Source organism: Sinohyriopsis cumingii, chromosome 8 (genome assembly GCF_028554795.1).
Source record: "Sinohyriopsis cumingii isolate HCF-2022 chromosome 8, ASM2855479v2, whole genome shotgun sequence".
Classification (NCBI taxonomy): Eukaryota; Metazoa; Mollusca; class Bivalvia; order Unionida; family Unionidae; genus Sinohyriopsis; species Sinohyriopsis cumingii.
Window position 1 is genome coordinate 84,504,605 of NC_142968.1, and position 24,746 is coordinate 84,529,350.

Sequence of the window (24,746 nt, forward strand, 5' to 3'; positions counted from 1 at the left end):
TAAACATAATAGGATAAAGTTAATAATGAAAATTTGCAAAAAATATAACAAAAATAACATTTTATTCATAGATTTAGACTACGAAAACAAAATCGTTCTAAAATGTATAGACTATATAGTAACTACGAAGATATCCTGTGGACAGGTGATAAAGATTTTTAAATAAGATACGTGGTAAAAATAAGAATATTAACCACAACAAGAACTCAGTACGTCTTACGACGAATAGATACTTACCGTCAGGTTGATATAACGCAATTGATGTTGGAATTGGGGGAGAGAGGGGGAGGGAGGAATAGGTATTACAGACCGAAGGGTCGCGTAGCGCAATTGCGAGCTGATGCCATACCCATACCCCCTCCTCGCACCCCACAACAGCCATATTTCAAAGAAAATTTCAAATTCTATTTCAAATATTTCAAAGAAACCCATATAACTTATTTTTTTTTAAAAGAGAAAAGGGAAGAAAGGAAGAAAGAAAAAAATAAAAGAATTTTGTAATTTAATTTTTTTTCTTCTTTCTCTGAAAGAAAATTCTAAAGACATATATAGGAAGGGATACAGGGAAAATATAAGGGGGAAGTAAATGGCGATGACATCATGGGGCTAAGTCACAGGGCTCAGTGAAGTGCATAGGCCCATCATGAGTCTTTGAAAACACCCAATGTAGAACATAAACAGACAAAATAAAGACACAAATACATACTGTATAACACTTAGTTTAAAACCCTACTAACTTCTCCCGCACTGCATGGTTGACCACTATAGAATAATGTGGTCTCATAAATACGTTTGGATCTTTCAATAAAGCATAATCAGATAAACTAAATAAAGGAGGCCTAACGCGACCCAGGAAAAACACATAGAGAATAAAGAAGCGTGGACCTTGGATCGAGCGTAACCTACCTATCAACATCTTTAAAGACTATTATGAGGAACGACACATATTATCACTCGAATAATAAAATAGGAAATTATTTTTTTTAAACAAAATCTAAATAGTACACCATTCCATCGTCAAAATTAGAAAACCATAAAACAAATTAAAAGATACAATATAACATCATAAAGGAAGAAATACAACTGGGAAAGATATTTGATCTATACTTGCTGTCTCAAACATAAAGAAAATATAGCATACACACAATATAACACCATTACATATAGCAAACACTGAGACCTAGGCGACATATAGCAAAGGTTACAAAACATTTCAAGGGAATGAACTTCGAGCAAGGTGAGGGAAACCAGACTCGGACGAACAACCCTTTAGATAACACTATGGAAACATAAATACCCCATCAAAAATTCTAAAAACTAAATTTTTTATATAAAATTTTGTTTTAATAAAACGTAGAACACATCTGAGGGGGAAATACACAAATATAAAATACTTTTTATTTTTTTTGGGAAATGGGGGCATCTGTCCGTTGCCCCCCCCCCAAAAAAAAAAGTGTGTGTGTGTGTGTGTGTGTTATTATACCCATTACATTACTTGCAAAATATATATGGTGCTGACATTTTTGGCAAGAGGGAGACCTACCGATATTCTGCATATAATTATTTTAATGTTTTTCAGAGCGAGAGTATTGGGGCCTGATCTGTTCAATATATTTCTCAACTGATACAGCAGGTATAATCAGAGGCGTAGCGGGGGGGGGGGGGGGGGGAAGGGGAGTACATATGTCCCCGGGCGCCAAGGTACAGGGGCGCCAAAATGAGGCTTACAACGTTACATTATAATAAGTAAACAAGGTGTAATATTCAAAAATGTGATTAAACGGGGAGAGGGCTGGGGCGCCAATTTTATAGTTCGTCCCCGGGCGCAAAATATCATAGCTACGCCTCTGGGTATAATAGAGACCCGCCCCCCCTCCCCCCCCCCCCCCCCCGAGTTTGCCACAGAGCGCTCGTGTAATATACGGTTTAATACAAAATACATGATTGTGGGCAGGAATATACAAAATTTGGTCGATATACATGATCGTTGGTATCTATTCAAACGAGGGCCATGAAATACATTAGCAAATTCCTACAGTATTTTAAGGCAGGCGATTACGAATTATTTAAACCACGTTTTTCATCTGTCACAGATTTTATAATCATTTTGAAGTGGCTGCTTTATCTCGAGGAAAACGAGCGGTAAGTGTTATACAAAACAAAATCTTAATAGCAATTTGATCACTTTTGCGTCATTTGACAGTAAGAATAGTAATAAATAGAGGATAATTTCTTTTCCTACGTTAGGCCTAATACCTGGTATGTTTTTTAGTGTGGTACACACACAAAAAACAACCCCAAAACAACACTAACAACATTTTAAAAAACCCACAAAAACGAGTGCCGTGCCGAAGCCACGGGCTAAAATGCTTTATTATCATTTTTTTTTATTTATAGCATCAATCACAAATTGAAATATATACAGTATTAGCGTTGGAAAAGAAAGTTTTCTTTTTGTTATATTTTTTTTTCTCACCCTAGCGAAACACTTTCTGCAAATGACCTTAATAAAGAAAAATAATAAATTAACCTAAACCACTTTGAATGTCGACCGTATCTTTTATTTACACGGCATCATGCGCGGAAGAAAATACCAACTGAACCGGGATTTCAGACAGCAGATGAATTGAAGTTGATTCATTGAACATCATTAGCAATTGTACAATCAAACAGATGCAACAATGAAAAGTGGAACTATGAAAAATCGAGAATGTTAGATTTGCGAAGGATTTATTCCGAATCATTGTCTGCTAATAGAGAATTCATGTCAGTTGCTGTGTCGGCGATGCCCACACAGAGCGCCGTCCAAATGTGAAGTTGCGTTTTGCTGACAGACATAACACTGTGCCATAATTTATCTGATGGCATGTAAAGAAGCTGCTTAAATTATAATATTTAAAAGTTTCTTCATTTTGTAAGAGCTCAAGAAATTAATTCTGGTTTGAAAGACAAGATGACGGTAAAACTCAGAAGACGTAGCTGTACAGTACCGTTGGTGTTGGAGACATCATAATAAAGGTAACTGCGTTAACTTCGCTTTTTGTTTGGTAATTTGTTGGATATTATCTTTTGCTGATCTTCTTTGAGCTTGGAGTAAATTTTACATTCTGAACATTTTTATTTGCACTTATCTGCTTAATATGTATTGCTGGGATATCATATAGAATATGAAGTCAGTATAATGGTACTATATTACATATTTGAATGATAAAAGACTGGTAAATGATATAATGATAAACTACAAAATAAATAATTTGCCCAATATCCCAAATATGTTAATTAAAACAAACATTGAATGTAAATTCAGATATAATGAGCAGTTGTAAGAAGTAAGAAATAACATTTTATCCATTGAACCTGTTATGTGTTATCATCATCAGTTTTAAAATAAACACATGGAGACAAGTTTGCTTAAATTCTAAAATTAACACACACACACACACACACACACACATGGTATTTTAATCTAATACAGAAATGGTGACATTGATATATGCAGACCAATAGTTTTTTTCTTCTACAGATATAAATTAAAAAGCCTAATTCTGAGAGTTTCACCTACAACATTCATGATGGGAAAGGGCCACTAATTAAGAGCTGACATATGTGGAAGAAAAATACCATCCATGTTGAAAAGGGCTAGAGGTAATGTGAGAAAACATAATTTATCAATCTTATTTAACATTATTGTTGATATTTTATCTCAACTGGTCAAAAGGCTAAGTGGGTTTATGTAATGGTCCAGAGTGTGTTATTTATTTCACATCCCCTTCTGTCTTTCAACAGTAAGAAATTAGCTACTTTGGAGTCCATAGTTCTGATCAATTTGTTTATATAAAACTTGGTTTTGGGCTTAAATCAACATCTTGGATAAATCTAATAATGAGGAAAATCCAAGTATATACATGTGATCATGTATAAGATTAGTTGAGTTTTTTAACCAGCCTAAAAGCCATACTTCCACAATATAGGCTAAAATCATTAAGTTGTCCTTGAAGTTTGATGAGTGTTAACCATTAATAATAATAAGGTGATCTTTCATCTGAGTATGTTACCACCGCATGCAATATTTATACATGTAGTGCAGTTTTTACTAAACGTAGAATACATGCTTATATAAATGAGATCTAGATTGAAGAAGTGAAGATGCATACAAATACATGAGGTTATAACCACTACTGCTGATTCAAGTTTGATCATGCTTGGCCATTGGGCTTATAGAGTCAAGTTTCACAATGATGCTTATTATGAGTGTGATAAAGGTATGGTAGTGAAGTGACCTTGCATCTGATTGGCAGAGTTTCTTATGATTTGCACAACAGTGTTTATGATCCAATTTAGATCTGACTTGTTTAATTATTTGCTTGTATGTCTGAGGCTATAAGCAAAATCTATGCATATAATGTGGTGGTTCTACATCTCACTAGCCATTCTTGCTACTGCTCTTAAAACTATTTCTCATTAATTTCATCAGACTTGGTGAATAGATTTATCTCATCAAGATATAGCAAAAGAGCAATTTTGTAAAAAAAATATTCATTCATATTAAACTCAAATTCTGCATCTGATTGGTTGACCTTGCAAATACTATAAGGGCTCTATTTCTGACAAAAAGATTATTTTGATTTAATGTAGCAGAAATGCTTATATGATCAAAACATTGAACATATTTGATGACAAATAAGAAATAGTTTTTCATGCAAATTTGATAAACATTGATAAATCGGTTCATATCATTAAAAGCTTGGAAGAGTTTGATTACATGCGAGACCATCACATATTAATCATTCTTTATTTAGAGAATTATTTTTGTCAGGATTTAGTAAAATATGTAAAATCAATATGGACTGGTTTTGTTATGTACAGCAACACTAGTTGTTTACTGAGTACTGAGGGAATTGGAGTAAGGCAAGGGTACATTGCAGTAGGTAACCTGGTTGACTTGATAACAGGATTTTAACACAAACATTTTTATCAGGAGTCTAGCATACTAACCATTGATTCACTGCAGATCCTGCCCCCATTAGTTACCTTTTAATACATAAAGCATTTGGGTTTTTTATGTCACAAATCCCATAGGGATTAAAATTAACATCATAGGTCTCACTGGATAGTTTCGTATTTTGACATCCCTCTAATTTTTAAGGTAGAAGGCATGAACCTAATTATCACAAGCCTAGCATTTATAAATTTACACATAAGCTAAATCTATAATGTGGTTCAGATTTACTTTGAGTTAGGCATGGAAATAGGTTGGCTTGTTGGTGACTGCCTGTCACAGTTAGATGAGCATTGGAGATCATATGCGTAACTTAGTCTGCAAATGAGCTGCCGACTTTTATTTGTGTCTGCTACAGAGGTAAATATAAAAAAATCTTGATGGTAGAGGGGTGATGAAAAGTATGCTAATTTGTTATAGTACTAGTGAACTTTATTCATGCATAAGGCACATACTGATTCTTTTAGTTGCCTTGTCACAGAAAAATATTGAAAATAGCTATTTCTAGTAAAAAATTAATGTAAAATGTACCTGCATCCTTTGACCCTACCAGAACCAAACTAAAAGCTCAAATTTGTGCAGCTGCTTTTGCTCATCACAAACATAATTGGGAGTATAACTGCTAACCCTACCCTCTAGCACACATTTCATTCATTCATTGGATTAAAGTCACGTGCACCTTTCGGTATGTGCGACTGTTTAGTTTGTACACGTTTGTGTACTTTTTGAATTTAGCGATTAACTTATACAATGCCCCCAAGCAAGCAAGCCGAAGCCCAGGTGCCCCAAAAGGTCCCGCCCAGGCTCTCGTCGCTGCAACCTTCTCCATCGTTGTACTCCGTTGGTGGTCTGTTTCTGCATCCTGCATCTCCTTCCTCTCTCATTTCAGGCAGTAACCGAAGCACACCAGCAGCAGTATTATTAAATTTTCGTTGCAATCAATGCCCAGTTCCCTATATTTATTGGGCTATTCCTGTACTATCTTGCCAAACATGTGATTGTCACATACGCTTCAGATATTCCTGAGTTGTGAATTTTCCTATCTTTTGTAAGGTCTATTAAATTTTGTGTACTTTGCGTACTTGAATTTTCCGGAAATTTTTTCACATCTAGTAGGCTTTTAGTAGCCCTTTATTTTGTTTTGGAGATCTCAATTTGGTTAAGTATTTCGTACGTGTGGCTTTAAACCAATCAGTGTGTTTCAGGGCCAGTAGGTTGTTGGTCAAAAGAGGGCTTTCGTGGGTCAGAATGAAAGCCCTATGTGGTAAAATTTGTTTGTAAAAAAGAAAAAAAAAAGAAAAGAAAAGAAAAAAAAGGTGGGTAGGGAGTGTGTATGCTATATTTGTGTGATGGCTATAGACATTTTTGTTCGTTTTTCTGCTTTTCCCACATATCCCGACAACACACATTCACGCTCACTTTCTCATTCACACTTATAAGTAGATGTGGGGGGGGGTGGCCTTATTTATTTTGTTTGATTTCGGGAAGGCAATTCTTTTCATACTGGGGGGTGGGGGTGGTTTGATTATTTGAGGCATACTCTTTTCATTGTTTCTGCCTTCATTCCCCAAGGTCTGCAAGTGTCCTGTTCTTTCTTCTTTTACTGCCTTAGGACGTTTAACTTCATTCTGTGCCTTTTCCTGCTCTTCTTTATTTCAGCTCTTTCTGCCTTATCCCGTGTCCGTTTCTGTTTTGGTCTTCTCGTCCTTTTGATACTGCCATGTTCGCCGTGAGATGTTTTCTTCGAGGGAGGTGGTTTGATTGCCTTTGTTTCCCTTCGCTTTGACCACTTGGCTATTTACCTGTTATTTTTGTTTAGCTTAGCTATTTGTGATTTATTTTAATGCATATTTTTTTTATTTTTATTTTGTTATATTTTTTTTTTTTTTTTTTTGAACCTACGGGGCCTAGCATGCCATTATAATTCCAAAACAGTGATTTTGTAATATTCGTCCTTATCTGGTTTTTATTGTTCGGGTTATGAGCGGCGGTGTCAGTCTGTGAACCCACTAGCCCGAGCCGGCCGTCACAATTCCCAAACAGTGATTTGTAATATTTTGATTGGTTTTTTTCTTTTTTGGTTCGATCTTTTAGGTTTATTGGTTTTAATTTCTTTACATGGTCTCTCTTTATACCCAACCCTTCATTCGGTTTAGATTTGTCCCCTTTTGCCTATTTTGTTAATGAATGTCATGATGTTATTATAGGTCATTCCTATGTTATTGTTTTTTGCCACAAGTAACTCCGGGTATGTCCACCATTCTCCTATTTGTTCCTGTTGAGATTTTAGTTCGGCCCTTTCCTGGTTGTATTTGGGGCATATATTTATTAAGTGTGCGATTGTTTCTGGAGTTGGGCAGTAGGGGCAGTTTTCGGTTGGTCCCTTTTTTATGTGTTTCCCTGCGCATCCTGCCAATAGTGTTTTACCTGTTCTTATTCTATTTATTATTGTTATATCGTATGGATTTTTGAAGGTCGGACTTTCGACTTTTCTACTTACTTTTTTCATCATCGTGTGTATTAGACTGTTTGCATCCGATTTTTCCCATAGCTCTTGCCACATGTCATTGATCTTGTCCCATGTTATTGATTTCAGTGACGCTGTATGCTATATTTTGGGCTTTTGGTTCGTTTGTGGCGTTTTTTGCTTCTGCATCTGCTTTGTCATTGTCTGGGATTATGGATGTGAGAGGGTATCCATACGAATTCAACGTGTTTGTTGTTTTTTTCAATCTCTTTAAGTAGCGATCTTGCATGATTAATCATATTAGGTCTGCTCTTGGATTGGTCCGTTGCTAACGATTGTAGTACACTGTAAGAGTCGCTTAGAATGACTGCCTTAGTTGTGGGGTATGTTTTGACGTATGTTAATGCCATTAGTATTGCCATGAATTCTACCGTGTATATAGCGCATTGGTCTGGGAGTCTTTTTCCAACGGTGACATCTAATTTTGGGATCACTATCCCTGCTGCAGTTTTATTTGGATTTTTGGTTTTTGATCCATCTGCGAAGATTTGCGTGTATGTCTCGTATTTGTTGTCAATGTACGTTAGTATTGATGCTCTTAGTCCTATCGGGTCATTTTGTTTTTGTCCTAGTTTACGTAAGCTAAGATCTATTTGTGGTGTGGGACAGGTCCACGGGGGGTCTGGGTAGTACCTTATTTTTTCTGGGTTGATATTTGCGATTTGAAATTTCCTTTTTAATTCTATAATTATTTTCCCACTAGGTATTTTTTTATTTTTTCCTTTTGTATCGAATGGTTTGTCGCATGCTAAGAGGGCTTGTAGCGTGAGGTGGTTGGGTTGGTGTATTGATATTCGAGTCGAGTATCGCAGCATCAATTCCTTCCGCCTTAGGTCTAGCGGGGGTTCTCCTACTATTATTAAGATATCTTGTGTGGGGGTACCATTTAGGACGCCGGTGCATACCCTTAGCGCTTTTGATTGGACTGTGTCTAGTTTCTTTAGTAACGTGGCGTTCGCCGCTCCATATACCTGGCAACCGTAGTCCAATTTTGCTCTTATAAGTGCTCTATATAGGGTAACGAGTGTTTTTTGATCAACCCCCCAATTCACCCCTCTGAGGTTTCTGTGGAGGTTGATGTCTCGTTTGCACTTCGTTACGAGTTCTTGGATATGAGCTGCCCACGTGAGTTCGTGGTCGAATACCATACCTAGGAGTGTCGCTTGTTTTTCGAATTTGATGGGTACCCCCTTTAGGGTTAAGTTTGGAGTGGGTGGGGGGTGGCCACCTCCCGGATTGGAAACTATGCCTACTGTTTTTAGAGGTGACAATTTAAATCCCCATTTATCTGTCCAATTTCCTATATCGTTTAGTCCTTTTTGTAAGTGCTTGGTCGTTTCTCTGCTGGCCGGGTTGCCAGTTTTCCATACGGCGCTGTCATCGGCGAATTGGGATAAGTCAAGGTGGTTGGGTTTTACCGCTGTTTCCAGGTCGTTTATCATTATATTAAATAAAGTTGGGCTGATTACGCTTCATTGTGGCGTGCCATTTTCCAGTTTGTATCGTTCGGAGTAGTCTTGTCCTAGTCTGACTTGTATCTTTCTATCGGTTAGGAAGTTAGCAATAAATTTGTATATATTGCCAGTTATTCCGTATGGTTTAAGTTTACTTATCAGTCCCTTAGTCCACATTAGATCATATGCTTTTTCCATGTCTAAGAAGATGGCTGTAACATATCTGGATTTTTAAAATTTTTCTCTAGATGCTAATTTGACAGCGGTTTCTAGTCTCATGAGTTGGTCTATTGTGCTTCGGTAGTTGCGAAACCCGCTCTGTGTATTAGCTAGTAGTCCTTTGCTTTCTAAATGGTATTTCAGCCTGTTGTTTACCATAATTTCCATTATTTTACATATATTGTCTGTTAGTGATATGGGCCTGTATGATTTTATATCGCTTGAGGGTTTTCCAGGCTTAAGAATCGGGACCACTACTGCCTTTTTCCATCTTATAGGTATGGTACCGGTTTCCCATATTTTATTAATGAGGTTAAGTGCAATTGTGACAAGTTTTTTGGGTAGGTTCTTGTACATTTCATACCCCAAAGTGTCCTCCCCGGGGGATGTGGTCTTTTTGCCGGCGAGGGCCTTTCTCCATTCGGCTTCTGTAAACGGAAGGTTTAGTGGGCCGTCATTATTTCCTGCTTCCTTTATGTTGTCAGAGTTGCTTTCCTCAAATTGCCTTTTATGATTTTTAAACTTATCCTCTAAGTTGGTATTGCTACACATGTTGGCGAAATAGTTTGCGAATAATTCTGCCTTATGTTTGTTGTTTTGTCCAGGTATGTTGGGGGTTATTGATTTAGTTTTGCCTCTCATTTTTTTAATTCTTTGCCACACCTCCTTCGATTTTGTGTTAATATCTAGTTTTGAGCAGAATTCTCTCCATGAGTTTTGTTTAGCTATCATAATAGTTTGTTTGGCAGTTTTTTCCTTTTCCTTGTAGTAGTTAAAGTCCCTATTATTTTTAGTTCTTTTGAATTTGTTTAGAGCTCTTTTTTTCTCTTTAATTGCTATTTTACATTCATTATTCCACCAGGGCACCGTGGGTTTGGGTGCTACTCCTTTAGTTTTAGGAATTGTTTCTTGGGCCATTGTGTTAATGGTTTCTATTAATTTGTCATTAAAGGTGTCAATGTCCCGGTGATATATGGTTTCTGGGTTGATTGAGTCACCTATCTGTTTGAACCTAATCCAGTTGGCCTGTTCGTATTTCCATCTTGGTGTGAAGGACGCTTTATTTTGAGGTATTCTAATTTGTATTTCTATATTTATAAGGTAATGGTCACTTCCCATAGGGTCGCTTTCATCAACTTGCCAATCAGAAATGCCTGCTAATCTTGGTGTGCATAGAGATAGGTCTATTGCTGATGTGTGGCCTGTTCTGTCATCTATCCGGGTGTGCATTCCGTTGTTTAGAAAAACTAAGTTGCATTTTTGTGCCCATTTTTCTACAATTTTTCCTTTAATGTCCGTTTTTTGACTCCCCCATAGTTCATTGTGCGCATTGAAGTCCCCGCATATTACCACCCATTCTCCACAGTCTTTAATCATTTTGATTGTTTCGTCTGCACTTAAATTGCGCTGCTCATTTGTTTCATAGAGGTTAACGATTAGTACCTGCTTAGTTTGAGCGGTTATTTTGACTATCTGTATTTCGAAGTCATTGGGCGGTCTACTATCTGTTAATTTATGCATTTCTGATGTAATTCCATCTCTAACAAAGGTTGCTAACCCCCCTCCTCTTGCTGTGGGGGATCGATGCTTTAGGTATTTGGTGTTGTAGCCTATGATGTTTGGGATACGTGAGGTATCATTTAGGTGGGTGTCCTGTATGCATATAACATCTGGTTTTCTTTCCTGTTCAAGTATTTTGTTATTTAGTTGGTCAGCGTGGGCCCTAAGGCCGCGTGCATTCCATTGCCATATTTTGATTTCTGCTCTGGAATCCATCTCTAGTGCAAAAAGTCTTAATAGTTTGTTTAATTTACTGTTGTTTTCATTTTATGCGTGTTTCCTACCAGTGAGGGTGCTACCTATTTATTTTGTTTTTGGTATCCTGATTTTTGTTTTGGCCTGCTTATAGTTTACCCCATGGGAGATCATATATTCGACTATTAGGGCTTCTCTAAGAGCCCTGGGGCATTCTGCGTGGTTTGGTTTGTGGTTACCACTACAGTTAGCGCAGTGCTGATTGGTGGCGCTACATGTTTTCCGGTCTGGGTGGTGAAGACCACATTGATTGCACCGGAATAGGTTTCCGCAACTCTTAGAGTAATGCCCCCAATTTTTGCAGTTGCCACAGAACCGTGGTTTGTTTTTGAAAGCAAAAATTTTTTTAGCCTCGAGTTTTTCGGCTATTTTGATAGTTTCTGGGGTGGCGCCCTTAAAAAAGAGTACCACTGCAGTGCTATCCTTTCCCCTTCTTGTTTTTAGGCGGATTGCTTTCTCTACTTCCTGTCCTTTACTCCTTATGTAGTCTACTATTTCATTGGTTTTATTTTGAGTTGATACGTATATGACTCCTTTGTTGTGTGTTTTTGGGGGGTTTGGGTCTATGTGTTGTTTTGTTCTGTTGTGTCTAGTGACCTGAACATTTATTTGGCCTATTCTTTCAATTTCCATATATTTGGCAATCTGTTGTTCAGTGGTGCATTTGATTATCAGCAAGTCGTCTCTAGTGCTTTTAAGCGTGAATTCTCCTTGGTGATGTTTGTTCAATTGCCATGCTATGGTTTTAAAGGCTAACTTCGTTATTTTGGAATTTACTCCCTTGACGAAGAGAGTCAGTTCAGCGGGGTGTTTCTTGTTTTGGATATTTTGCAGACTGGTCTTTTTTCCCCTGGTGTTTGTCTCTTTAGCTGACTTTGTTTCGTTGTCCATAACCGGCTTGCTGGGTCTTGTATTGACAGTTAGTGTGTTCCTTATTCTTTCTAACTGGTATTTGGGATTTGGTTTTCCTATTATTCTTACCTTTTGTTGAGTCGTGTGTGACTGCTTTATTTGTGGTAGGGTGAGGGCGTTCTGTTTCATCTAGTAGGTTCTCAGTTTGAGTCCCCTGGCTGCTAGTGTTTTTAACCAGCGTGGTCTGGGTTGTTTTTGTGCTTGTTGAGTATTGTTCCTCAGTTTGGGTACTCATGTCGGATGTAGTTTTGCGGTTACTCGGTAGATTGTCCACATTCTCGTTTACGCTTGGTGACAGGTAGAGTCTACTCATCGAGTCAGTTGGGGTCGAGTTGAAAATTGGCGTTAAGAACTGTATCTGTCGTTTTTCTCTTAGGGGGGATGAGACTGCTTCGGAGTAAGTTTGCCTTAGTTTATCTGCCTTTAGGTTGACCAGGCAGCTGAGATAACTATTTGATGATGTGACATTAATTTTGTTGTTATCCATCTTGAGTTTCTTTATTTGATGTAAGGTATATATGACGGGATATTTCTTTATCTGTCTTAACTATACTTTATTCTACTTAGTACTATGAAAAAGCAACAGCTGTAAGGGGATATGCAAATAGCTTTTATTCTGATTTGTGTAATTAATTATTATATTACTATTATCCAATTTAAACTTATTGAAAATTATTTTCTAGCCAAATGGTCAAAGTAAAAGGTTTTACTTACCCCGATCCAATTTTCTTTTTAAGATCTTTAGAGTTTTTAAATACAGCCTTCTAATTATACAAGTTTCATTACATTGGTCAATAATTAGTCACATGTGATGACACTTGTAACTAATCAAACCACAGCAACTGAGAGCAGACTAAGCACTGATATTTATATGGTACAGTGGCAATATACAGTCTGTCTGCTGCAACACATGAAACAAACTGGACAAATCTGAAAGCCTTGAATTTGACTTTATTTATCTGTATGGTAGAACAGAACCTGAGTTGAAAAGCTTTTAAAGAAAGACCTTGATATCAAACCTAATAATAACTGCAGGAGTTATATTATGGATAATTAACCATTCTCTCAGTTTCAAACTGGGCATTCCATCCCATGGGGTTCTAAATGTAAACCAAGTGTAACTGATATCCTAATGAACTGTAAAGACCATAGCAGCACAACAGCAGGGGACCAGGCATGTCCAGATCCAGAAATCACAGACCAGTTTCAAACTGATGATGAACCACATAAAAATTACACATCTGCTAGAAGTTATGAAGATAACTTAAATTGCATTATTATTAATCCTCCTCCTCACATTCATCATAATTGAGATGCATCATATATGTTTTATTGTAAAATAGTTTATGCAACATAATTCAGTGAAGACCTTTGCTGCCAATTTACCAGTGAACCATTTGTTTCAATGAACATATTTTATGTTGTAACAAGGAGCATCATTTAAACATTATGATACACTTATCATACCTGTATATGAAATCTTAATACTAACACTTATACTTGCAATACTACTACTAATAAAAACACCTGCATTGATAATTTGATTATGTTCAATTGGACTTGTATCTAAATGATCACCAGCTGTATGAAAAGACATATTTTAATATATAGATATTGGATGGAATACTAGTTACCACAATTGAATAGTCATATGATAAATGATATATTATTTTAAACAATTTATATTTGCAGTGAAACATACTTTTACATTATTTTCACTTAAATTTCATTTATAGAGCAGTATACTCTGCATTCATTAAATTACTGAAATGGTTATAATACAACAACAAATACTGCAACTTCCAGAATCACAAAAATCAAAAGATATAAACAAAAACTTCCCTACATGTATCAACAGTTGTCACTTAATAGACAGAACTCTGAAGATTTAGAATAGGATGTTAACAAATTAGGTATTCAAGTTAAAAAGAAAAAAATACCAAGTAAGCTTACTACCAAAAAATCAAACAATAACAGTGAATTTTAGTACATTCCCAGGAAACAGAATATATGATTTTTCTTAACTTGATCTGATACATCTTAAATCTATAGAAAATGATTCATATTGTATGACTAAAATATTATGTAAACAAAAATTCCATCACTTTTTTCAGATGCAACATGCATACCCCAACCCATCCTTCTTGATCATAAAGTATACCAGCATTCCACTATAAGATGGGGAGCTGTAGTGGCTCAGTGGTTAGCTTTCTGGACCTGTGAAATAAGGTAGGTTCAAATTCTACCATCAGACCAACCTGGGTTAGCTACCATGGTGTGTCCTTGGGCAAGGCACTATACTTAAAGTGCCTTGGCACTAAATAACTTACTTGTGTTGGTTTACCATAAAAGGCCAAACCAAACACAAAAAAACAACAACTTTAAAATATGAGTTTTGTCAATACTAAGTAATTGAAAATCATACTGAAGAAATGTTTTTGTTAATACAGATTAATGGATCTAAAAAATCTCTTTCTTCTGCAGGAGTTTAAAATGTTAAATTAAAAAGGTCATGGTACACATTGCCTTGTTCGTACACATCAGGCTCCGTAACCCATATCCAACTAAAAATTTTAGTAGAGTCTGAATAAAACATATTTTAATCTGGATGATAATATTCTTTCTCCATTCATATATTACACCACCAAGATTGATCCAAATAAGATTACATTTTACTATAACACTGAGGATGAGTATGCCTCTTAACAACTTACAAATGTGGAGAGAATGGAGTTAAACTGAACTTTGATTTCTTTTCAACCATAGCACAAGATGATCATTTATTATGAAAAAACCTGAATAAAGTTGGAGTTCATAACCATGACAGTCTTGATACAATATAAATTCAATATATTATTGTTGTCTTGAGGTATAGTTCTGTATATTACAATCTCACACAAGATCGGGGTATATTTTAGTACCATACAGTTAATTCGGGATTGTATTAATACCTATTCTGGTGAATGAACATTAAATAAGATTTACTATTTTGGAACCAGTTGCAATAAAGTTTACTAAACAAGAGAAAATATGACTTTACTATAATATCTAAAATGTAAAATCTGCAAACAGAATACTTGCTTGACTTTACACTTCAACTATATCATAATATTTATTTGAAATGAATTTATACAAATGGCATTAAATTGGGTTTCAGGCTGGTAATGACAATGGTAGTAGTGAATAGGGACGGTCTAGGGACTAGGGAACTTCCATGTTAAAAAGGGTATATCCACTCTGGGGACTATGTAATTTAACATGGGAGAAGAAAAAAAAATATCCATTCTAAGGACAAGGGGAATTTAACATGGGAGAAAGAAAAAAAACTATTCACTCTAGGGACAAGGGAAATTGAACATGGGGAATAAATCGTGGGACTGTCTTGGGACTAGGGGAAATGGAACAGGGTCGGGACCCTATTTTAATAAGGTCCCGACCTGATGGGTCTATGAAAATGGAACAGGCGAAAATTGAAACAGGGAGGGGTCTCTATTTTTTTATTATTTTTTTAAACAAAAAAATAAAAAAAGGGGTAGGCAATTGAAAGTCAAGATCTTTTCGAGAGATAGGAATGGCCCTGAAAAGGGCCTTTGGTTTTATGTTAATATACCCTTAACATAAAGGGCATCTGTGACATCTTCTTCTTGACCTTAGGCTGTGCCTGACTGCAGGACCATAGATTAAGACTCTTTTGAGGCATCCTTGATGCTCCACATAAGATTCTTCGCATCCACAGGCTGGTGTCTGTCCTGTGGATAACTGTCCAGTTGGATCGGACATACATTGATATGTCCGTCCGGAACATCATCGAAGACACAAGCGTTGAAGATTGTACATCGGTCCACATGTTGGGGTGCTGAGTAACAGGTGAAGGAATGCAGTGAACTGTACTTATTTATAGGGGGAGGAAGGATTGAAACGGATTGAGTTTGTTGACCAATCCAAACACGCGTTACAAAATTCAGTCAGCCCACGTCCAATCCGAAGAGAGCAGTCTGTGACGTCACATAGTCTATATAGATTCGCTAGCGCCTGTGCGTAGTCAATCTAAGCGACAGTTTTTCAACATGACGGAAACTCAGAAAACGGTCAGTTTGGGTGCACTGATGGTGGAGACTACCCAAGGGAACCCAGACTTACTTTCAGAAGAGGTGAATTGGGATTTTGTGGATTTTTTTACCTTGCAAGAATTTGTTCCTGAACCTTCGTCACCTTCTCCTTCATTACCGCACATGGAAAATTTTAGACAGAGACAGAAAGAAGAATTGGAGAAATTTATACAACAGCAAAAGGAAGCGGAACAAGCTTTTCTCCTACAGCAACAGCAGCAAGAAGAAGAGGTAAGAAAAAAACAACAAGAAGAAGACGCAGCAGCAAAGAAACAAGGGTGTCAAAATCAAACGGTCACGGTACTGTTAGACATTTTAGTTAAGAAGTCTGAAACAGATGTATCAGACTTCTTTATTACGGCCGAAGAGAATACGACCTTCCCAAGCTAAACACTCCAACCCTGTGACTACGCCTACTGCACCATCCTTAGTGATTTCAACGAAATCATCATCAACAGTACGCAGTCCAGAAGTAGGCCTTGGCCATGGCAAAGGCTTAAGACAGTTAAAGTTGATTGTTTAAACTCACCCCTTACACCAAAAAAGGCCCTTTTCAGGGCCATCCACGTCTCTCGAAAAGAGATAGGCTTTCAATTGCCAATAACTAATAAAAACCATTTTACCCAATAGTACCTGTCTGTGTATGAGTGTGCGTGAGTGTAGGTTCTTATTTTAAAATCAAAACCCAAAGACACTTACCTTTTATAATTAATTTATTCTTTTATAAATATTTACAATTCACAATTCACAACAGAGCACTTTAAAAAGTTCATAGACTTATTCTGTCTCATTGTTCACTCTCTGTTTTTTTAATTTCTTCACCGTCATAGTCTTTTCCTCCTCTTCCTCTTCACTTTCTTCCCTTCTTTTCTTCTCCTGTTTCTTTTTCTTCACCTGTCTGTTTTCTTCCTCTTCTTCTTCCTCTTCCTCTGAAGAATCCCTCTCTTCTTCTGACTCCTCTTGTTTCTTTTTTGGGCAGTCTGGTGACCAATGTCCTTTTTCTTGACAATAATAACAGGTATCTTGCCTTTTGTCTCTTCTAACCCCTTTTTTTTCTTTTTTGACGGTCTGGACACTCTGAAGACCAATGCCCTTTCTTCTGACAGATATAGCAAGTATCTTGACTTTTATCTTGAAAGGAAGGAGAGTAGTCCCTCGGCTGGTCTGAAGAGAATTTTCTAATGACCCCTCGCAAAGCTCTGATGAAACGTTCGATCTTGGTAGTCTCTTCCATTGTTGTGCTCAGTTTGAGAGTGAAATGAATAGTGAAAGGACAAGACACATACCCTTTATATACGCTGGTCTGCTATGACTATAAATTAATCCATGGTGTTTAAACTTTAGTCATTTGACTTTTTGCTATCGAGATGAAATGATCCAATTCATTTGAGAAGAAAGAAGAAGAAAGTAAGAGGCAGAAACGTGATCTATCGCCTCGTACTAGGGCTGAAGTCTTGGCACAAATTCATGCCAGTGATTTTGAAGAGGACATGAGTGAACCAGAATCCAAACCCTCTAAACAAAGTTTACCACCCTTAGTCAACCCTGAAAAGTACTATGACATTCGAGAGACGGAAAAGCGTCCCTCTAGAAAATTTAGAACTACGGCTTACAAATACACAGTGAAGTTTAAAGATTTCAAGTCTGAAGTACTGTTAGAGAAAGCAAAAGGGTTCATCACCGACATGTGGGATTCTTTGCTCACCACACTCAAGCGACAATGTCAACCCAAAGAAGATGATCGCTTGAGACTTTCCATACAACATGATGGCTTGAAATCCCCTGTTTGGATCGAGTTTAGCAGCCCTGCAGAATTGACCACTTCCAAAGTCATGGACAAGATTCAACACGTGCAACAATCTAATGACCAGTTTGACATCAACGATGGAAAAGCCACACTGGACATGACCCACGTTTCTCCTCCTCAAGGGACCGGACAATGCAGAAAGACCTTATTGGTCAACAACCTTCGCATTACCAAAACAAGTCTTGTCCAAATTAACAATTTTCAAGACCACATGTGTTTAGCCCGAGCCATTGTGGTGGGATGAACCTATGCCGACAAGAACGACACGGTAGAATGGAAAAGAGCCTGGGAGAACATTCGAAAATTGAACCAAGCCAAACAACGAAATGAAGCAGAACTTCTGTTACAACAAGCATGCCTGTCCAAAGACACATCCTGTGGCATTCCTGAGATGCAAAAATTGCAAGATGCCCTAGCTCCACGATACACCTTGAAAGTGCACCCTCAAGAAGTGCGCGGGTCTCTGTTGTTTCGAGGGAAAGACTTTAAGGATGGAAAATACATTCACCTCTATCATCACGATGACCATTTTGATACCATTACCACTATCACTGGATTCCTGGGATACAAATATTACTGTGAGAAATGTGACTTATGATGGTTATAATAATCGAGAGCAACACAAACATTGTGGATCGAAATGCTCAGGATGTTTGGCCTCTCAACCCTGTCTGAGCGAAGGGCAAGAACCAGTGCATTGTCCTGCTTGTCTGCGCACATTTGTCAGCCCTGCCTGTTACCAACAACATCTGAAGATGCAAGGTTCACAGAAGAAATGTGCTTGTCAACTCCTGAGATTGTGCCCAATGTGTGGACAAGGTCTATGTATCAACAGTACCAAGGCACACGTATGTTCAGGAAAGAAAAAATGTCACATTTGTCACTGCATTGTGGACTTGGAACACCAATGCTACATACAAAAATACCAATCCCAACCAGGGAAAGAGGATGGTCACAAGAAGAAGAAAGGCAATTTCATCTTTTTCGATTTCGAATGCATGCAAGAGACCAGTATTCACATTCCTAATTTCTGCGTGGCTCATCAAGCGTGCGAGAAGTGATTCAAGAACCTGTCTTGAGTTATTGCCCTCACTGCAGTAAGATTCCTGGAGGGCATGAAAAAATCTTTCAAGGACTGAACACACTAGCCGATTTCACACAATGGGTCTTAGACCCCATCGACAAGACGTGGAGCCAAGAGGACATCGAACATTATTATGGAAATTGTCATCACCATGCCACGGTGATGGCTCACAATTTCTCCGGATACGATGGACAGTTTCTTTTGAGATGTTATACGGAACGTGGCATCGAGCGTCCTAAAATCACTTTGAACGGAGCCAAAATCATTTTCATGCAAGTGGGACAAGTGCAGTTTAAAGATTCGATGAGCTACTTAGCCATGCCTTTGAGTCGAATGCCTAAAATGTTTGGAATGACAGAAATGGCTAAAGGGTACTTTCCACACTTTTTCAATACAGAAGCCAATCAACACGCCGTTCTACCCCATTTGCCTCAGGCTCACTATTACGACCCTGACAACATGCGTACTGAACGAGAAACTTTCTACGCTTGGTACCAGGCTCACGCCTCCGACCCTTTCGACTTTCAGGAAGAAATGCTAAAGTATCGTCGTTCCGACATGGACATTTTACGGCGATGCTGTGGAAAATTTCGAGAACTGTTCATGGAACACGGAGGGGTTGATCATTTAAAAGAGGCTTGCACCATTGCAAAAGCGTGTTCCTTAGTCTACCGACAACGATTCATGCTTGAAAACACTGTGGCTGTCATCAGTCCTCAAACGACCAACTATGTCAAACGTCAATACTCGGTCAAAGCCCCATGCTGGTTGCATTACTTGTGCGACAAGGAAGACAAATGGATTCAGCATGCCCGCAACGGACAGGGCGAAAGATCATCGGAATGCATTCGGTCAATGGCTGGGACTTAGAAAACCCCAAGATCATGTACGAGTTTAACGGTTGCTTATTTCACGGATGTCCCGTCTGTTACCCTGACCGCGGCACTAAAAATCAGTTCTTACAACGAACCATGGAAGACTTGTACCAGGCCATTTGTCAGCCATGCCTAAAGTTAGAACAGGAAGGATAGCAAGTGGTGGAAATGTGGGAACACAAATACAATCACCGTTTGAACACCGATCCTGAGTTTAAACGCCTCATGGAAAGTTACCAGTTCATGGACCCCCTGAACCCAAGTAATAGTTTGTACGGAGGAAGGACCAATGCCACCTGTTTGCTGTACCAAGCTGACGAAGAGAAAGGAGAAGAAATCAAATACTTGGACGTGTGTTCACTGTATCCCTATGTGTGCAAATATTGTTGCTTTCCTGCAGGGCACCCACAATTGTTCACCGAACACATCGACCTAAAAAACATTCAACAATACGAAGGCTTGATCAAGTGCAAAGTTTTGCCTCCCACGAACCTATACCATCCCGTCTTACCTCGCCATTGCCAAGGCAAACTTGTGTTTCCTTTGTGCCGTACTTGTGCTGAAACGTGCAACCAAGATCAACCTTGTCATCACACCCAGGAAGAACGGGCCTTGACGGGGACATGGGTCAGCGTAGAATTGTTCAAAGCTCTGAACATGGGATACCAGCTGTTAGAAGTGTACGAAATTTGCCACTTTCCCAAGACACAATAATTCCACAAGGGTGACCCCACGCAGAAAGGCATTTTCGCAGACTACGTGGATGCCTTTTTGAAACTGAGCAAGAAGCCAGTGGCTATCTGTCCTGGTGTCACACTCCCGAAGACCAAAAGACATTCAGAGAGAAATTCTGGGCACAAGAAGGCATTACTTTAAATCACATTGAGAAAAACGAAGGCAGGCGATCGTTTGCCAAAGTGATGTTAAATTGCTTGTGGGGTAAAATGGCACAATGACCGTGTTTACCCAAGACGGAGTATTTGACCGAACCTTCCCGCTACTTTCAGATGATTCACGACAAAGCCAAATTCATGAAACACGTGGACGTCGTTCGTGAGGATTTGATCTTGGTGAATTACGAAGAAGATCTGAACTTTGTAGAAGATGACCCCTTTGGAAATGTCATCATTGCAGCTTACATGACAGCTCATGCTCGCTTAAAATTGTACGAAGCTTTAGAACTGTTAGGGGAACGTGTCTTGTACTTTGACATGGACAGTTGCATTTATATCGATCACCCGAGTCAACAGCACCCTGACATTGAAGGAGACCGTTTAGGAGCCTGGACAGACAAGCACCCCGATGACAAGATTCTAAGTTTCGTTAGTGGTGGTCCCAAAAATTACGGCTACGAATACTGGGACAAACAAGGAGAAGTGCACACGACGTGCAAAGTGAAAGGACTTGCTCTGAATTATCGTACCAGTCGAGTGGTCAACTTTGGCATATTGAAAGAAGCCTTGCAGTCTAGAGAAAGTGACCACCTATCAACCCAACAAGATTGTACGTTTACCCACACACCACATCGTCAGTCGACCCTTGGAAAAAGTCTATCAAATCGTGTAGCAGAAGCGAGTGCGGCTTCCCACCCACTTTACTTTGCCGTATGGACATGTCGGTATAAAACATTGGTTGTAAGAGGATAGCCACCCACCAGAAGGATGACTTCGCCGCAGCAAGAATCGAGTGAGAAATCCAGTGAGAACTCCAAGTTCAAACCCTACCATTTTCCAGTCTTCTTACCTGACTATTGTGATTGTGCCCGTCGATTGGACACGTTTCAAAAATGGCCTACGGATAGGGAAGGATTACCTTCTTCGTATGTTTTAGCTAGAACAGGATTTGTCTACTTCGGACCCGAGTCAGGATTGGGATACGAAGTACAGTGTTTCGCTTGCGGACTGAAGTTACGAATGGATCTATGTATCTACAAAGATTCAGCTATTCTGGAACATACTCGATGGTCTCCGCACTGCCCTTACCTTTCAATGGCCTTTCCACCCATTAAACTACGGTACAATTATGACGGTACCTTCCAAAACTAGACGTAAACACATTGCATCCTATTTCATTGTTGTTTCTTTTCCACATAATAGCTTATTTTTTATAAAATGTTAAACTTTACTAATCTTTTTTCAAGATCACTTTAGTTTGCAAAAATATATCTTGTCATTTATTGGCATTCTACATTGAATTTTGTAAACTAGCTATAAACCTGACCTAATTACTCAACTTAACTGCTGACAGAAACAGTCTACAGTAAATGTATTTCATTTCTATAGCTCGATGGATAAACATTACATCTTTTAAAGCTGTGCACAGAATAGGCCGACATATCACGAGTCAGGAAAACATGGGGGTGGTATCCCCTGTGTCCAAAATTAATATCATTTTGAATAGAATATTCTAGTGACAATTGCCTCTTTTCAAATGGTAAGCATTGCTTTTTTTTATTTTCATCAATCTGTCAAATTCGGTATGCATTTTGCTTTAATATTTGAGATGGAAACCTTAGGTGCATAGAAATGTCAGACAGCATTGTACATCATGGATGGTGTCCAACATACTTTTATGATCATAAAACAAAATCCCATTTTTTAGTTATGGCCACTGATTTAAAAAATATTCATCCAAGCTAAATATAATAATAATAATAATAATGAGGACTTTGTATAGCGCCTAATCTTTAGAAGCTCTAAGCGCTTTGCAACATTAGACAACATAAAAACATACACAATGATATGATTACAAAAACAAACACCATGAAATTAGAAAACATAAAAAACATGCTGAGAATATTTAAGGTAGTTAACATTATTAAGTCATTAAGTTTGTTTTTGTAGTCAGAATAAGTAGTTTTGAGAGCACTCTTGAATGGGATCACTGCGTCTTTGTGTCTAAGTTCAGTGGGCAATTCATTCCATGTTGCTGGGCCCTGGTATGCAAAAGAATGCTGTCCATGTGACTTTGTTTTCATAGTGAGAATAATGAGTATATGATTGTCGGAAGAGGAGTGTAAGTATCTTGCTTGTGTGTACACATAGGTGAGGTCGGATAGGTATGTTGGACTAGAGTCTGTCAGTGAAACGTAGCACAGAGAACTAATGTTGTGTTTGATTCTGGATCGAATGGATAGCCAGTGTTGGGTACAGAGCAGCGGGGAGGTGTGCTCTGATTGTGGTACTCTAAGTATGATCCAAGCAGCTATGTTTTGAACTTTTTGAAGTCTCTGCAGTAGATATTAAGATGAACCAGACAGAATTGAGTTACCATAGTCCAGTCTTGAAAGCAGTAATGAACACACAAGTGTTTTAGTGGCATCAACTGAAAGATATCTGAGAATGGAGCTGATGCGTCTCAGCTCAAGATACGCAGCCTTGCATATGTTCATGACATGTTGGTGCAATGTGAGAGTACTGTCCAGAGTAACACCTAGGTTTTGTACTGATTGTGTGAATTTAATGTTGGTGTTGCTGATATTTATTGTGTGAGGTAAAGGATGTGAATGAGAAAGTCTTTGATAAGTAAGTATGGCTTGATTTAAATTGTGTTTTTCATGTGACTTGCCAGAGATTTTTAAATGAATTGATAAAGTAACTTGAGACACATTTCAAAGTACATGTTTTAAAAATATTCCATTGATTATTGCTGGCATTTAGAAAAATGCAATGCATCCTTTGTTGTGAAACTTATTTTAAAACATTGTATTACTCATGCAGAAGCCTGCTTGAAAACTAATGGCAAAGCAAAGGCAAATGGAATGGAAGAGACCATATCAGAGACCCTCAAATATGCACCCAACCAACGCAGAATGATAAAAAACAAGGTAATCCAAATGACTCTTATTTCATCAATATTGGATTCAGTTTCGTCTTTTAAAGCATAGTATTTGCAAAGCGGATGCATTTCTAAACTGATAACAAAATCAGCTTATCCTATTGCCCAGGACTATCAGAGCTAGAGTCCAGCTAACTACAATATGCATATATCTTGTCTGATCGGACAAGTGCCTCCATTTGGAATTTTTATTCACATGAAATATTTGGATGAAATAAATTCATCTTTGTGCAAATTGATTGCACCATCCACTTGCCAGAAATGACAAGTAAGTGCAAAGTTATCTTGTATCATGGCTTAACGATAGTAAGGGAAGCACAAGTGCAGTGAAGAAAATTTCATACATTTTTATAATGCTGATTAACATGACTTCTGCATATGTAACTAGTGCTGAGATGATATGACTTTATTTAAGCATTACAATTTTGTTTTAATTTGCAGGTGCCTGAGCAGAAGAAGTAATAGATAAACTTTACAGTGGAGTTGGAGACTGATTCTGATTCATAATCTTAATTAAATCTAGAAAATAAACATTGAAGTCATATTAAAATATCTGTTGTATTGTTTCCTTCTTTCATTTTTCTCTTAAAAACAAATGTCTGAACCTTTAGTCTGTAAATTCAGTGCATTCCTTATCAGCCCATCTACTTTTACTTTACACCATGCTACTTTAAAAAAAAAATGAATTATCCCCATTGGGGTAGGTCCCCCCAACCCCCCACCCTACTTTGTCAACTTACCTGCCACATTTAAATCTAATGGAAGGCCCTGCTGTAAAGCCTGTTAGTAAAACTACCCAACAAGAGGATTTCATACATTTGCAACTCCTAGATGGATGGTAATGTTTTCATTTTTGTAATGTAGATTTGGACATTCTTGCCACCAGTATGGAATATGTGTTTCAGAAACACAAGCAGCTTTCATCAGATTTGCATATAGGTTTTATATGTTGTGAGTATGTTGTAGGAAGTTTTTTTAAATAATATCATATGAGATGATGCCAGTGGAAATGGCAGAAAAGTGTCTGTATTGTTCACCAACTACACCTTGTTCTTACAAAATGTGGCTGTTACACATTCCCATGATGATGTCACTGACAGCCATCAGT

The 24,746-nt window shown here is 37.9% G+C and overlaps 1 long non-coding RNA gene across 1 annotated transcript; it reads left to right on the forward strand.

The window, feature by feature from the left end:
- The first annotated feature begins 2,617 nt into the window (after nt 1–2,617).
- On the forward strand, nt 2,618–24,202 carry LOC149794032 (uncharacterized). The gene is made up of 5 exons (XR_016422938.1): nt 2,618–3,018; nt 3,524–3,645; nt 14,041–14,155; nt 23,521–23,627; nt 24,080–24,202. It is a non-coding gene; the product is annotated as an uncharacterized LOC149794032 (long non-coding RNA).
- Nucleotides 24,203–24,746: the final 544 nt, after the last annotated feature.